General features: G+C 44.2%; 1 protein-coding gene across 7 annotated transcripts in view; it reads right to left on the bottom strand.

The window, feature by feature from the left end:
- MED15 (mediator complex subunit 15) overlaps positions 1-6,979 on the bottom strand; it is a 62,384-nt gene that overhangs the window by 45,881 nt on the left and 9,524 nt on the right. For 2 of the 7 annotated variants that reach the window (XM_015567301.1, XM_015567306.1), the window contains exon 1: positions 6,242-6,260. The exons of the other annotated variants lie outside the window; for them this stretch is intronic. The gene's annotated coding sequence lies outside the window, so the exon portion shown is untranslated. Of the gene's footprint in view, positions 1-6,241; positions 6,261-6,979 lie in introns of those variants that run through there. 7 annotated transcript variants of the gene reach the window in all.

Here is a 6,979-nt window from a genome sequence, read left to right as displayed (position 1 = left end):
GAACAAGAACAGGATGCTATAAAATAAAAAAAATCAGATTACAAAAACAAAGCATTCTTATAAATAAAAACATGTTACAGTGAAAAGTCAGAGGTAAAACTGAGGAAATCTCCCAAAGAGCAGAGCTAAAAGACAAAGAGATGAGTAACAGCGGATATAAAATCAAGAAAATGGGCCACTGCCCTAACCGGTTTGGCTCAGTGGATAGAGCGTCAGCCTGCGGACTCAAGGGTCCCAGGTTTGACTCCGGTCAAGGGCATGTACCTTGGTTGTGGGCACATCCCCAGTAGGGGGTGTGCAGGAGGCAGCTGATCAATGTTTCTCTCTCATTGATGTTTCTAACTCTCAATCCCTCTCCCTTCCTCTCTGTAAAAAATCAATAAAATATATTTTAAAAAAAGAAAGAAAGAAAATGGGCCAGGCTGGAGTGGCTCAGTTGGTTGAGCGTAGTCCTGTACACTGAAAGGTTGCTGGTTCAATTTCCAGTCAGAGCACATATCCACGTTTCGGGTTCAATCCCTGGTCAGGACACATACAAAGGCAACCAACCGATGTTTCTCTCTCTCTCTCTCGACCTTGGGTGAGGATTAAAAAAAAAAAAAAAGATTTAAAAAAATGATTCTGGATGGTATGGGTCAGTGGTTGAACATCAACCCTTGAACCAGGGGGTCGATTCCCAGTCAGGGCACATGCAGGAGACAACCGTTCGATGATCTCTCTCATCACTGATGTTTCTCTCTCTCCCTCTCTCTGAAATCAATAAAAACATATTTAAAAAAGAAAATGGTCCAAAGGGCCAACATTCAAACACTCATTCAAACACTGGAACGAGTGAGCATAGGAAATGGAGGGAATTAGATTCCCATGAAATGACTCAAAGGAACCTTCCAAGGCAAGTCACCAAGAGGCACTGGCCATCACAACAGCAGCACTGGAAACAAGAAAGCAGTGGAATGGGCCATGCTTTTCAATCCTTGAGGGAGTACGTCCAACCTAGAAGTCCATATGCATGCAAACTGCCACAGCCTACAGAAACTGAATTCCCATGAGCACTCTCTCCAGAACAAAGGAGTGAACCGAAAAGAACAAGGCACAGGACACATAAAAGGAGACCCAACACCAGAGTCACGCAGCCATGCAACCTGAGCCACAAGCACACTGAGGGCCATCCTCACCACACCTCTGGCCACTGCTGGTGAGGGCTCCGGAAGGGAAGTCTGGGGAAAAGCTGGCACTAACTGCCTGCCAGCACTGAGCACAGGGTAACTGACCGAGAGACAACTAGAAGATAGGAGAAGAGTTAAGCCCAGGTACACAGAAAACCAGGCACATTTTAAGAAGGCAAGTTTTTCTGGGAGAAAAAAACAAACATCACAGTATGCCAATATGCTCAGCTGTGAATATCATTGTGTAAACATAAAACATAAGCATTCATTACCCATTTAGCCAGAAGGTAAAACACTGGCAGGCCAAGAGCGAAGAGGAGACAACAGCCGTGTAATGGGAGCTCTACAGAAAATCAACAGATAATTCATATAACTCAGAAACGGGATGACTCAAGAGAGAGAAAGAAGCACATGCACATACTTAGAGTCACAGGAATACACCGGAAGAAAGAAGAGTCATAGGGGAGGACTTCGTGAGTAGGGAACCACCATGATTTTTTTAAAATATATTTTTATTGATTTTTAGAGAGAAAGGAAGGGAGAGTGATAGAGAGATAAAAACATCAATGAGAGAGAAGCATTGATCAGCTGCCTCCTGCACACCCTGTACTGGCGATCGAGCCTACAACCCAGGCATGTGTCCTGACTGGGAATCAAACTGGTGACCTCTTGGTTCCTGAGTCAACACTCAAACGCTGAGCCACACCAGCCGGGCCATGATTTCTTTAAATTTTTTTTTTAGACAGAGAGGAAAGGAGAGAAAAAGAGAGAGAGAAACATCAATGAGAGAGAAACATCAACATTGATCAGCTGCCTCCTTGAACACACCCATTGGGGATCAAGTCCTCAATCCGGGCATGTGCCCTGACCGGAAATCAAACTAGCAATCTCTTGGTGCATGGACCGATGCTCAACCTCTGAGCCACACTGGCTGGGCAATTCCTTGACTTTTAACATTTATGTGCATATATCATTTTGTTAAAATAGAAAGTAATTAAAAGTTCAATGATAAAATTCACCTAAAAAGTGTGCCACAAAGAAATACTGCCATAGAGAAATACTCAATGAACCCCAGCTACCCTCTGTCCTGGCCGGATAGCTCAATTGTTTAGAGCATTGTCCTGATATGAGAAAGTTGAGGGTTCATCCCCAGTCAGGGCACATATAAGAAGCAACCAATGAATGCATAAATAAATGGAACAACAAATCGATATTCCTTTCTCTCTCTCAAAGCAATAAAAAAAGCAAAGATAGGAAAAAAACAAAAAAACAAAATTGTCTCCCTCACCCATCTAAACTTCATTACTCTGTCAACATGGAGACAGGAAGCTTCCATTTCTTTTTTTTCTTTTTTTAATATATTTTATTGGTTTTTTACAGAGAGGAAGGGAGAGGGATAGAGAGTTAGGAACATCGATGAGAGAGAAACATCGATCATCTGCCTCCTGCACACCCCCCACTGGGGATGTGCCTGCAACCAAGGTACATGCCCTTGACGGAATCAAACCTGGGACCCTTCAGTCCAGAGGCCGACGCTCTATCCACTGAGCCAAACCGGTCAGGGCGGAAGCTTCCATTTCATCAGCAATTTTGACTTCCAGGAGTGTCCTAAAAAGACTACCACACATTCATTTTACAGTTCTCCCAGTGGGCCGCTTAATCTGAGTACAGTCAGAGAGGTACTGGCAAAGCAATCTTCCCACCATCCCACACACCTGGAAGGTGCCTCAGCATACCCACAGCTGGAAAAGCCCCTTCCTTGTCCTCCACCAGTGCAAGACCTTTCAGGCCGGTCCAGCAACCTTGACCAGGTCCATAGATAGCTACAGAACAGCCTCCTTGCACCTCTGTTGTTCTTCTCCCATTTTGCAACAGGCAGTGATTTAGTGCACCAGGGCCCAAGTGGTTTCATCTTGGAGGCAGGAAAAAATGAGACACGGTCACCAGCAGTAACCAAAGCAAACATCTGGCCCCGACAAGGAGGGAGCCCTTCTAGACCTCACAGGTAGCTGGAAACATGTTGGCCAAACTACAGCCCAGACTGTAACGTCTTCCTTTTCTTTGCTAGCACACTTCTGCATCTGGTTCTCTGACTTTTTAAAGAACCATAAAAGTGTTTTGTTTTGTTTTTATTACCACCCAAGAATATGGGTTTCTAAAAAATTGTTTTTATTTATTGTTTATTGGATAGGGGAGAGACAAAGAGAACAACAATGTGAGAGAGAAACTTCGATTGGTTGCCTCTCACACACCCGCACCCCAACCAGAGATTGAAATTGCCACCTTTTAGTTGATGGGACAACACTCCACACTGTCCAGGGCTTTTTAAATTCATTTTAGAGAGGAAAAGGGAGGGAGGGGAGAGAGGGAGAGAGGGAGAGAGGGAGAGAGAAAGAAATATCAAAGTGAAAGAGGGAAACATCAATCAGTTGCCTTCTGTACGCATCAGGACTAGGTATGTGCCAGACTGGGAATTGAACCCTCAACCATTTTGGTATACAGATGATGCTCCAACCAACTGAGCCATCCAACCAGGGCAAAAGTGTTTTTTTAACAAGATAAAAATATGTATTTCAGAAGTTAACCACCTACCTACATATAGAAAAGGGTTATTTTAGTCTTGTGAAAATAAACTTTTTAATCATATAAACACAAGAAACTTAAAACATTTTCTCTTCTCCATTACCTTTGTTTTGTTTGATTAAGCGCTCCAATTTCTGCTCTCAAGATTTCCCAATTCCCAATGAACTGTATCAATGAAAGAACTACTGCCCTAACCGGTTTGGCTCAGTGGATAGAGCATCGCCCTGCGGGCTGAAGGGTCTCTGGTTCGATTCCGGTCAAGGGCATGTACCTTGGTTGCAGGCACATCCCCAGTAGGGGGTGTGCAAGAGGCAGCTGATCGATGTTTCTCTCTCATCGATGTTCCTAACTCTCTATCCCTCTCCCTTCCTCTCTGTAAAAAACCAATAAAATATATTTTTAAAAAAAGAACTACTCCTAAAGAAGACAACACAGTCTGCCTGGCTGGAGCATCGACCCATGAACCAAAAGGTCACCGGTTCAATTCCCGCCTAGGTTGTGGGCTCGATCCCCAGTAGGAGGCATGCAGGCGGTAGCCAGTCGATGTTTCTCTCTAAGCCCTCACCCTTCCTCTCTCTCTAAAATAATTTTAAAAAACACACACACAAACAAAAAAAACATGGAAGACACCACTGGCCTTAAAAGGACATGTTGTTACTTGATTGAGCTAGTTCAGAAGACTACTCAAACTTCTCTAAGGTTTGGCCTCAAAAGAACCAGGAGGCCTCTTGATCCCTGTCCAGGCACTGGCCTCTGGGCTCCAGGCCTGGAACCACTCTGGCTCCCCCAGTCCCAGGCCCAAGCATGTCCCAATTACTATCAGGCAACCACATAGAATGGTTGACACTCTCTGCCAACCCAAGAATTTATTAAAATGTTTATCTCACATGATTTTGTGGTATTTGGGAGTAGAGAGAAAGCCCTATCTTTTAAAGATCTGCACTCAAGTATTGGCATTTGAAATCATACAGTGTCTGGGATGTTATTTCAAACAGTCCAGGAAGGGGTGGGGAGGGATAGGTAAAACAATGACCATGTGTTGTTAACTCTGGAAGTAACTGGGAAACATTTTTGTATTATCTCTACTGCTGTGAATGTTTGGAAAAGTACGTAATGGAGCTTTTAACAATAAGTAAAACGCTCACGTCAAACATGCAGGATGACTGTGAAGAGGAGACTAGAGGAGGCTTATCTCCAAGAGTGCTCCACAGTCACCCTGGCTGGGCAGTTCAGTGGATTGGAGCATTGTCCTGTACACCAAAAGGTTGTGGGTTGGACTCCTGGTCAGAGCACATACCTAGGCTGCGAGTTCGATCCCCGGTCAGGGCAAGTATGGGAGACAACTAATCGATGCTTCTCTCTCCCTTCCTCTCGCTCTTAAATCAATTTTTTAAAAAAAGAAAAAATTCCTTGGGCCCTAGCAGGTTTGGCTCAGTGGAAAGAACATCAGCCTGTGGACTGAAAGGTCCTGGGTTCGATTGTGGCCAAGGGCAGGCTCGCTTGCAGGCTCTTCCTGGCCAGGGCCCTGTTCAGGGCATGTGCAGGAGGCAACCAATCAATGTGTTTCTCTCCCATCCACATCGATATTTCTGTCTTTCCCTCTCTCCAAAAATCAATGGAAAAATATCCTCAGGTAAGGATGTGTCTTTCTCCTCCCTTCTTCCTGCATGTATGTACAAACAACACACACACACACGCACACATACACAAGGCGGGTAAGGACATCTGCTGGGGGCAGAAGTGGGTGGGGAGAGGTCAATGTGAGAAAAAGGAGATATATGTAATACTTTCAACAATAAAGAATTTAAACACACACACAGTCACTAAATTCTATAGCTTCTTTCCTTATAGTTTCACTCCTCCTAAATCATGCTTCCCATTCCTGTTGTCACTTGCATTGAGTGGGTATCAAATTTGAGTGTGCATTTAAAATCAACAGGGTGCTAGTTATGAAGACAGGTTCCCTGACAATGCCAAGTGTTAGCAAGGATGTCTAAAGCTGAACTCCCCTACATGGCTTGTGGGAACATAAATTGGTACCCCTGAGAAAACTGTTTGGCAGACCATGCTGCAGGTAAAGGCCACACCCCTGGACCCAGCCCTGGGTGCACACCCCAGAGAGTAAGCACATGTACCCATCAGAAAACATGATCCAAAACTGTATACACAGAGCCAACTACTGGAAGTAATCTTGACGTCCATTAAGAGTAGGAGAGAAAAGTCACCTGGCATAGAGTCATGCAATGGAATGACACAAGGGATAAATAAGAACTGCTACCTACCAGGATAAAGTTCACAGACATGATGCTTAATGAAAGAAGGCAGATTCAAGATTGCATGGAGTATGATTCCAATGACAGGAAGTTTAAGAACATATGTCTCCATGGTTGGGGAAGTCAGAGGAGTGGGGCAGGGTCTGCACTGGCTGAAGCACAGGAAGAAGCCTACTGGGTGCTAAACCTGTTTAAGATGCAGGTATTGGGGAAATTTACATGTGTGAACAATCATCTGGTGGCATCATGCTCAAGGTACATGTCCCTACATCATTCACTGTAGATTTGTTATCTATAATAATAAAAGCATAATATGCTAATCAGATCGGATGTTCTTCTGGACATCTTCCCAGACAACCTTCTGGACGAAGCCAGGACTGCGAGGGAAGCCCGGGTCCCGGGTGCCAGAGGGAAGCCGGTGCCGGTCGCCAGGGGAAGGAAGGCCTACTCTTGCACAAATTTCATGCATTGGACCTCTAGTCTATGTATATAAAAGGCTAATATGCTAAGTGTCTATCCAGGTAATGACGTCACATAGCAACGCCCGGCTTCCTCTTCCTAGCAACAACTAGCCTCCTTGCAGTTTCTTCAGCCCAGGAACACAACTTGCTTTACAACCAGGTGCAAACATTTCACACTTAAAAACAAACAAACAAACAAAAACACGAAAAGAAAAACAAACATTTCACACTTTAACCAAATGTCTGTGAAGCATTTCCCATGCCTCATCTCATTTGATCCTCACAGAAGTCCTGGAGTAGGTAGATAGAAGACTCGGTGGAATCTTATTTTCTTTTCATTAGCTAGAAAATGGAGATTTAGAAAGTTTAGAAACGACCCGACTGAAAAGAAGAAATGATGCACCTTTAAAATGACTTCAGGTTTTCTCACTGCACAGAATATAGTCAAACACTGCTGCAGTTAAATGTTTTACCCTTTGTTCTCCTTGCGTAATCT

Source organism: Myotis davidii, unplaced genomic scaffold (genome assembly GCF_000327345.1).
Source record: "Myotis davidii unplaced genomic scaffold, ASM32734v1 scaffold223, whole genome shotgun sequence".
NCBI lineage: Eukaryota > Metazoa > Chordata > Mammalia > Chiroptera > Vespertilionidae > Myotis > Myotis davidii.
The sequence above is the reverse complement of the archived record's forward strand: the minus strand, read 5'-3'. Positions and strand labels throughout refer to the sequence as shown.